Below are 9,764 nucleotides of genomic sequence, written 5' to 3' on the forward strand. Positions count from 1 at the left end.
CTGTCATTGAAATCCCAAACATTGATCATGAAATTTAAATCCAGAAGAATCATCAAGGCATCAAGCATTGTCATGCAATGCATAATCTAGACTGACATGGTACATGCAGCTTCTCTAATCCAATGAAAATATCAGATGCAATTCAGCATTTTGCAGAATAGATCACAGCATAAAGATTATCCAATTAAGAACAATGTGTCGAATTGACAAATTTTCCTTCTTTCTTCTCTCTCTTTCCAAATTGCAAACAGCTTTATGTTAGCAGTGGATAATAGAATACATTAGTAATCTTACAATAGGAAAAGAAGGCTAGCAAATGGCAACCTTCCTGCCTACAGGTCTAACACACGGTTAACTTGGTAGAATAAGAATAGTTGGAGACAAGCCTTTTCACCACTTAAATCATCATTCAAACAAACTCTCATCAAAGTACCAGTCATACTTATAAGTTTAATAAGAAAACAAACTAGATCTTCACACAAATTACTAAACTAGCTAGGATTAATTATTAATCATTGTAGGCACTGCCACATTGAAGAGGCAACTGGGAAGCAATACCATCAAGGAACATACAGAATGCATTATGCAGATCACCAGTCCCTTGTCCCTACCATCTCCAACTCTGACTCTCTTCACATTCTCAGGTACCTCAAATCAAAGTTGCAGAGACCTGGATGATTCAATACCAAAGTTAAACTCCTTCACATATGTAACTCTCCAAACCAGCTGGCATAGAACACATGCCTCTATCATGAATGCAAGCTATACTCGAAAAAGGGGATCAGGGCTGCCACAAAGGACCTAGCAGGCCATAGGAAGTGCTTCACAAAAAGCTAAAGTGAATCACAAAAATGCATCTGCAACCAGGTTCTATGGCAAAACAAGAAAGAAAAACAACACAAAAATTGAAATCCTAGCACTGCTACCATGAAGGGAAGGAACCCAACCTCAGGCCATCTTTGCCCAGGCACTGCACAGTGAAGAGAATTGAGAATACAGCCCTGCTGTTCTTCGGAGATGTCGAATCTCCCAAGGATACTACTAATCTGTTCCTTGATAAATTCTCAAATCCTCCTATGAGATGCAACTACTCCTTCCAAACTACTGACCCGTGGGTGGAGAAACTATCAGGAAGGTGAACCAACTTCCCTAGGGTTTCAGGTAGAGGAGAAATCAAGATAGGTGAGTAAAAGCACCTCCCACCTTTTGCATTTGTCACTACAGCTTTCAACACGTGATCGTCTTGTGTTATCTTTATTTTCCATCAATATTTTTATGCTTCACGACTCTGGTATGCATTACATGTCACACAATGCCTCTCCTAGCGTAGGCACAAAGCATACACGAGATTTTCAATTTGATTTTGACTTTGAAATGATCAAATTCAGGGCTCAAACACACATCCAAGCTTATTAGGTGTCAATGTTCTACTGTGACTTGGGAGGAACACATCGGTTAATCTGAAGCCAGCAGTGAATTCTGTCAATCTTTACAACCCAGGGAACCCTTCAAATCACCTCCAACAACAAAAACATATGTATTGGTGTTTGTCGGATGCATCCTTGGAAGTTGACTATGGGTGAATGGTGAATATCCATGGTTCAAACCTCTGAGCACCCAGAGAGAAGGCGGCAGTGCACTGCCTCAATAGTTGGCTACTTGTACGGATGTTCAGTCACCAATTTTCCAGTATTAAACTTATACTGCAAGCAAATAAGAATACCAACCTGTTCGCTACCAGTTGAAAACTTTCACGCCCGTAAGCTTGTTATAATGCAAGACTAAGCTTCTAGATTGTTTCTGTTAGAATCACCAATAATCCCCACAGGAACATCGTCCATCTTTGAAATGATGGAATCGGACCGCATCCCTCATAACAATTTCTCGTGCAACAATATTGGAGATGAACTTGATGGTAGAATGACAATCACCACACACTCGAAGGTTCTTAACAACCCGAATAGGTGTTCCCGGGGCTGTGTTGATAAGTCCAAATGCAACGGCCAACTTCTCACTGTGATAGTACAGAATATGCTCCTTCTGCTCCTCTTCCACGTCATTCAACACAAATTTCGTTTCGGAGACATGCCCTTCCTCCTTCATCTTCCCATACAATCTCTCCAACTCTGCATAGATTTTCTCCATTTCTGGGAGTGATCTGTCTCCCATGCAGAAGGTATATACCCGTTTATTAACCTCAATCCAGCTGCATCCAGGCGTCTTTTCTACCCCCTTCTCCTTCATCAATTTTCGAATCTTTCTGATGTCATCCCACCTGCCAGTGGTGGCATAGATGTTCGACAACAATACATAAGGTCCAGAGTTTTCAGGGTCCAACTCAAAAAGGCGTTCTGCTGCCCGTTCTCCTAGCTCTACATTGCTATGGTTTCTACAGGCGGCAAGTAGAGATGCCCACACGGCAGCGTTTGGGTTTATGGCCATTTTGTTGATAAAGTTCCATGCTTCATCCAGGAACCCAGTCCGGCCCAAAAGGTCTACCATACAGCAATAGTGTTCCATAGTAGGTGTGATGTGATAGTGTTGGCTCATGCAATCAAAAAATTCCCGTCCTTCATCCACCAATCCCGCATGGCAACACGCAGAGAGAATACCAACAAATGTCACATGGTTAGGGGCCTTGCCAGAGTGCTGCATTTGTTGAAATACTTTGAGGGCCTCTCTACCGTAACCATGCATGCCATACCCTGTAATCATTGCATTCCATGAAACCACATCTCTTTCAGGGATCTTATCAAACACTTGTCTTGCAAACCCTATACTTCCACACTTAGCATACATGTCTATCAGGGCACTGCCCACAAAGACATCGGATTCAAACCCACTTCTAATTATGTCTTCATGGACTTGCTTTCCCTGCTCCAGCACTGCCAAGTTGGCGCATGCCGGAAGAACACTGGCATATGTTTCCGAGTTTGGCACCGTACTATCCTTCAGCATTACTCGAAAAACATTCAAGGCTTCATCAAAATGTCCATTCTGCGCATATCCAGCGACAACTGCAGTCCACGAAACCACATCTCGTTCAGGCATTTCCTCCAAAAGCTTCAGAGCCTCGTCGCATAACCCATTCTGCGCAACTCCCGCAATCATCCCATTCCACGAAACGACATTGCGCTCAGGCATTTCCTTAAACAATCTCAGTGCCTCGTCAACCAGCCTGTTCTTTGAGTATCCGGAAATCATGGCATTCCATGAAACCAAATCTCGTTCAGGCATTTTATCAAACACTTCACGTGCATCCTCGAATCTCCCACATTTTGCATACATGTCTACAAGAGCATTTCCCACAAATAAATTCAACTCAAGCCCACTTCTTATAACAATTCCATGGACTTCCTTGCCATGTTTCAGAGCACCCAAATTGCCACACCCCGAGAGTACAGTTGAAAACGTGAAGTGATTAGGCTGAATCCCCTCTCCTTGCATTAGATAAACTAGCATCAAGGCCTCCTGGTCACGGCCATGCTTGGCATAAGCTGCAATCATGGCAGTCCACGAGACCACATTTCTTTCAGGCATTTGGTCCAAAGAACGGCGAGCATCAGCTAGGCTTCCGCACTTGGAATACATTGTAAGAAGCTTGTTCCCCAAAGAAATGTTGTTGAATCCAGTTTGGATGATGTGTGCATGGACTAGTTTGCCGAAAGACAGGGCTCTGATATCTGCAGAGCCCTCGAGCAAAGAACCATAAGTAGAAGAAGCAGAATATGGTGAAATGCCTGCTCCATCTGCCACAGGCAACATTTCGACAAGTTCTTTCAATGTATGTATGCCTTGCTGGAGGGAGCTGAATTCTACAGCACGGGTTGAGGTGGGGATAACCCATGGATGCCCGTGTGCAAATACCTTTGCAACCTGAAGCCTCCGCATGCATGTTAGAGTTGGTTTTGGATGAGTGTATTATAGCTTGGAAAAGGTCATGGGGTAATAGATTCATAACTATATATACATATAAAAGTTAAAACCCAACCTAACTTTTATATATATTTTGTTAAGAGTAATTTATGTTAGGTTGGGTTTTATTATAATGTAATACCTTCATTCGCTTGTCATTTATAGATGAAAAAAAATCACCTTTTTATAAGCATCTTCTAAGTATTTTTCTAGATAGAATTTCACCACTTTCATAGCTATAATTATGGAAAATTCCCAAATGCTCAGATCCAGGGGAGGGATGCTAACTGTTGTGCGTTTTCCCCGCCACGATAGCAAACCATGTGTCTTCCTCCTTGCCTTTTGTATGACACCCATCCAACTCATTTTACCACGTGTCTTGTTTGGGAGAGCATTAAATATCGCCTTTAATGTCGTGTCTAGGGTTTCGATCATGTCATTTTCCGCTGTGATTCCACCGCCTTGTGCATTCTTGTTCAGGCCCGGTGTGAGGGCGTTGAGCTCCCTCGACTATTGTTCCCCTGGGCTCCAGTACTGGTTCAACTGTGCATGCATATCTGCATTGCTCACCGGGCATTGTTGTTTGGATAGGTTCATGGGGGGTTTAGGGTTGCTCACCGGTCATTGTTGTTTGGATAGGTTCATGCGGGGTTTAGGGTTGTGCCTGTGGTTGTTTTACCTGGTTCATGGGGGGTTTATCATTCTGCTTGAGGTTGCTCATTATTGTTTGTGGAGGGTTTACCAATACTATTGTCGTTGTTTCAATTACGCGGGTTGTGGATTGTGATGCAGCCTGTGGGAGATTCGATTTGGTTCAGTGGTGGACATGCAAGTTTTGAGCTCCATTCCGGTAAGTAGAATTTTTGCCCATGTTTTGTTCCGATTTTGTTGTAATTTTATTTTTGGTTTTGTGCTTCAGTGTTAAATTTGTTGGGTTTGTGTTGCAGGTAATCTTTACGTCTGTCGCATAAGTGGTATGGTGAGGTTTGGGGTGACGTTTGGCCATGGTGGTGGCTTCTGTGGTTCTCCAGTAGGATTCTTTATCCTATCAGCTCCTCTGTGTTTTTCAACACTTTGAACTTGTTGTTGGGAATTTTAGCTCTTGTTGCACTGTGGGTTTAGGGTAAGATTCGACAGGGTTTAGGGTAGGGTTTTGTGAGCTGTATGAATCTGTATCAAGTAGTTTCATTGGTTTTGTGGTCCTGGGTTCTGTAAGTTTCACTAGTTATGATTCTTTATCCTACTAGCCAAACTATGTGTTTTTCAACCCTTTGAACTCGTTGTTTGGAATTTTATGATCCAAGTGGATGTTGGTGGCCACCCACCTATCCCATTTGGACCCCCACAACTGTCTCTTTCAATTTTTCAGTTTCCTTAATTATAGCACAGTTTACTATTTTTAGCAGTTTTTCGGGTCCTAAACTTCCGGAGCCGTTTTGAGGCCCTAAACGACGTTTTTTGGTGCCAGCGATTTCTTTGCTTAAAAAGCGTCTTTTCCGTCGTAGTCCTCAGAGAGATCTTTCCAACAGGCTATCATGCGCATCAAATGGAGATAATACGACCAATTCGCGACCCCGGGAAGTTGATGTACCAACTTACCCAAAAACGGGGCCCACAATTTGGCGTTTCATCTTCTAGGGTTAGGTTTTGGAATGTGAAGGGTTTTCCATTGTTTCTTAACAATAAATAGGCCTTTGAGCCTCATTGTAACACAGTTCAGAGGCATGTAGCCGCCACATCTCTTTTCAGAGATAAGCTACCATCGCCCCAGTTGGTTTATTTCTATTTCCAGTTGTAAGCATATTTCAGTATTTTCCATTAATGAAATGAAGTATTATTTCCGTTGCATCTTTATGTATATGGTTATCTCTGTATTTTGTTGCGTTCTTGTTTAAGTCTGGATCAGTGGTATCAGAGCGGTCTGATTTTTCTCTATTTTTCTTTGCATGTCCCCAACGACGTCGGGATATAAGGAGTTAGGGCTTGAACTGGTCGAACCTTTGCAAGACCAGCCTTGCAAATCTCGACGACCTCCCATGGCAGATGAGAAGAAAGACGAGGGGGCAGGAGATCCTATCAAAACCTTGCTAGAAGAAGCCCTCGAGCGGCAAAGAAACGCGATGATGGATAACTTTGCGCAGATCCTTTAGCGGCTACCTAGAGGCGACGCAACGGCTTCCAACACCTACTCTGGACACGCCACATCGTTTAAGGTACAAGTTAATTTTGAAATCCCCATCTTCGAGGGTCAAATAGACGCAGATGCCGTAGATAAATGGTTAAATCTGCTAGATGGGTATTTTTCTGTTCATGAATTTTCAAGTCGGGAAAAGATTGTTTTCGCTTTTCTCAAAGCAGCCCCCCACGTCAAGGACTGGTGGGAAACCTACTGCGAGCAGAAGGATGAAAGTACAGGCTCACTGTTTTCGCTGCACCTACTTGGAATGACTTCCGGGATGCCATCAAGGAGCAGTACTACCCTGTCAAAAGCTATGAGGACAAATACATCAAATGGACCACACTGCGGCAGGGACGAGACCAAGATGTGCCGGAGTTCACAAACATTTTTCATACCCTTTGCACACAATTGGGTATCAAAGATTCTGAGCTGCGTCTGGTACTCAAATACCGCGGCTGCCTACACAGATACATCCAGGAAGAGATGGAGTTCTTGAACATATCCTCACTCGGCACAACATACCAATACGCTGTCAAAATCGAGCAAAAGTTCAAACAGAAGAAGCGAGACTTTGGATCTGCAAATCCGAAGCTTAAAGGACAAAGCCAAGGCGGGGTGACCCAAGACAACCCCTCGAAGCCATAAGAAAATAACACCACCACGAAGCCGAAGAAGGACACAGGAAAGTGGTGTGAGTTCCACAAGAGTCCCACTCATAACACAAGTGAGTGTCGAACCAAGCAGTCGCTGGTGGCCGAGTTGAAGGCTTCCGAATCAGATGCATGTTCCGACCCTGAGCCAGAACCTGACAAGGGGAATGGAAAAGGGAAGCAGATCATTAATGCGGAGCTCAGCGCCACTGTTGCCACCGCCAAGATCCAGAAAAATGAGCCCGAAGATCCAGAGGAGGGGGAACGTCTTTTCCACTCACAGATGTGGGTGAAGGGTTTGCCGCTGCAATTCATTGTCGACAGTGGCAACCAAAAGAACCTCATTTCAGCAGAGGTCATGAAGCGGTTGGGCCTACCAACTACACCACACCCATAGCCATACAGTATCGGGTGGCTTCACGAAGGACAAGATCTCAAAGTTCGCCAGCAGTGCCGCCTTCCCTACAGCATCAAGCCCTTCACAAACAAGGTATTGTGTGATGTTACACCTCTGGATGTTTGTGATGTACTATTAGGCCAGCCATACTTGTGGAGGCGACATGCTGCATATGAGTCAAGGCCTCGCGCTGTCATTATTTCTTTGGATAATTCATTATACAGGATACCGGAGGTAGCCCCACCTACTGCCACCTCTTTGATCACTGCTAAGAAAGGCAGCAAACTCATCTCACAGACTAGGAAATTTATTTTCTATCTGGTTCGCTCCCAAAGTAAGGGGAAGATCGTTGCTACATCCATGACCCCGTGAAGGGTTCCTCCACGCAGCAGCAGCAACAGAGGGATACAGTCATGACAGAACACAGGAACAACTTCTCCTTACCCAGAGGGGTACCACACAAGTTTCAGGTGGGCGACAAAGTTTGGTTACATTTGCAGAGAGAGCGCCTTACCAGAACCCATCAGAAACTCAGACCACTTCGACATGGTCCTTACACCAGTAACAAGGCTACGAGAAACAATGATTTGAAGCACAACATTCCTCCATTCCTTTGCTTGCACCGAGTGTTCAATGTGGACCGTCGCCGACCATGCTCCCCACCATTTCTAGACACATCAGAGATTGCAGAACAGCTCACTAGAGACCTAGCTCAGCAGAAGCTTCCTCATCTCAGGGAGGAACTCAACGCAATGGGGACCATTGCTTCCTAAGGGGGGAGGAATGATCCAAGTGGATGTTGGTGGCCACCCACCTATCCAATTTGGACCCCCACAAATATCTCTTTCAATTTTTCAGTTTCCTTAATTATAGCACAGTTTACTATTTTTAGCAGTTTTTCGGGTCCTAAACTTCCGGAGCCGTTTTGAGGCCCTAAACGACGTTTTTTGGCACCAACGATTTTTCTGTCTAAAAATAATCTTTTTTGTCGTAGTCCTCAGAGAGATCTTTCCAACGGGCTATCATGCGCATCAAACGGAGATAATACGACCAATTCGCGACCCCGTGAAGTTGATGTACCAACTTACCCAAAAACGGGGCCCACAATTTGGCGTTTCATCTTCTAGGGTTAGGTTTTGGAATGTGAAGGGTTTTCCATTATTTCTCAACAATAAATAGGCCTTCGAGCCTCATTGTAACACAGTTCAGAGGCATGTAGCCGCCACATCTCTTCTCAGAGATAAGCTACCATCGCCCTAGCTGGTTTATTTCTATTTCCAGTTGTAAGCATATTTCAGTATTTTCCATTAATGAAATGAAGTATTATTTCCGCTGCATCTTTGTGTATATGGTTATCTCTGTATTTTGTTGCGTTCCTGTTTAAATCCGGATCATTTTAGCTCTTGTTGCACTGTGGGTTTAGGGTGGGGTTCGACGGGTTTAGGGTAGGGTTTTGTGAGCTGTGCGAATTTGTATCAAGTAGTTTCATTGGTTCCGGTGTCTTGCCATTTCTATTTAGTCTCAGTGTTTGCCTTAATGAATTGTTTTCTTTAAATGTTAATTAGCTTGTTTGTTGTTTGAATGGGGGATTTTCTCTCATTTGTTGGAACTCGAGGGCTCCGGAAGAGTAATATGTAATTCTTCAACTTGATAATCGTTGAAAGGGTATAGTTAATGAACAAGAATCTCCATTTCTGTGCCCCAATGAGATGTGTTGGTCCTCATCAAACCCATGGGTAGTTCATAGGTATGAGGGTTGAGTGTCAAGAGGGTCAAAAGGGAAAATTTCTTATTGAATCAAACCTTTAAGGATGAATTTAAGATGGTCTTCCTCATACATATGCCAATATGAGTTGCTCTCCTTTAATAATTTAATATCCCTAAACATTCCTTCAGGCTTATATGTGAATGGGCTTCCTTCCCGTCTCTCTCAAGCCATATTGTAGACCTTGAATTTTTGCAAGAATGTTGAGTTTGTTTTCCCTTTGAACAATTTCTCATGAGGCATTCTATGCTTTCCTTTCCACTACAAACTATCTTTTATCATCAAATACTCCTAATTGGTTGGTATAGGTAAAAACAGGTTGTCCAAACTTAATCTTTATCAGTCCTAAACATTATGTGTGATATGATGTATGAAATTTTGTTATATACAGATCACTTTCTTGTTTTTGATGGTTACATAAACCAATGTTGGTAAATGAATTTAGGCCTTCAAAATAACGCAAACCTATTTTTCATAAATTTGTAAATTGACTAAGCTCTAAGATATGGGCCAATTATGGTAATTCCTAATTTTTGATAAAACTCCACGCGAAAGAACTGATAATGGTATTCCAATATCCGCAGAATCATTTCAAGCATGAAAAAATGGGTCTCCTCTTATGCTATACATTGCCATTCGCCCATACCAATGTCAATGTCATTCTCAGATATTACCATTCAAACTTCAAGATTGATAGCGCTATTGCTAGTGACTGTTGACTTCAATTTCCAGCCATGGTCCTCCATCAATCCATTTCTTTTCCCAAGGAATCAATTCCCAAATGACTAAAGAAGCAACCTTCTTCAAAATTGGTGTTTGGATCCAATGAGTGTTGCACATTACAGTTTCAGGTTTCAA

At 43.0% G+C, this 9,764-nt stretch overlaps 1 pseudogene; it reads right to left on the reverse strand.

The window, feature by feature from the left end:
• Positions 1-971: 971 nt before the first annotated feature.
• Positions 972-3,989, reverse strand: LOC149156916 (putative pentatricopeptide repeat-containing protein At3g13770, mitochondrial pseudogene; annotated as a pseudogene).
• Between the last annotated feature and the right edge of the window lie 5,775 nt (positions 3,990-9,764).

This window comes from Pinus tabuliformis, chromosome 9 (assembly GCF_031772625.1).
Source record: "Pinus tabuliformis cultivar Carrire ecotype Pingquan chromosome 9, CPIR1, whole genome shotgun sequence".
In the NCBI taxonomy this organism is placed as follows: domain Eukaryota; kingdom Viridiplantae; phylum Streptophyta; class Pinopsida; order Pinales; family Pinaceae; genus Pinus; species Pinus tabuliformis.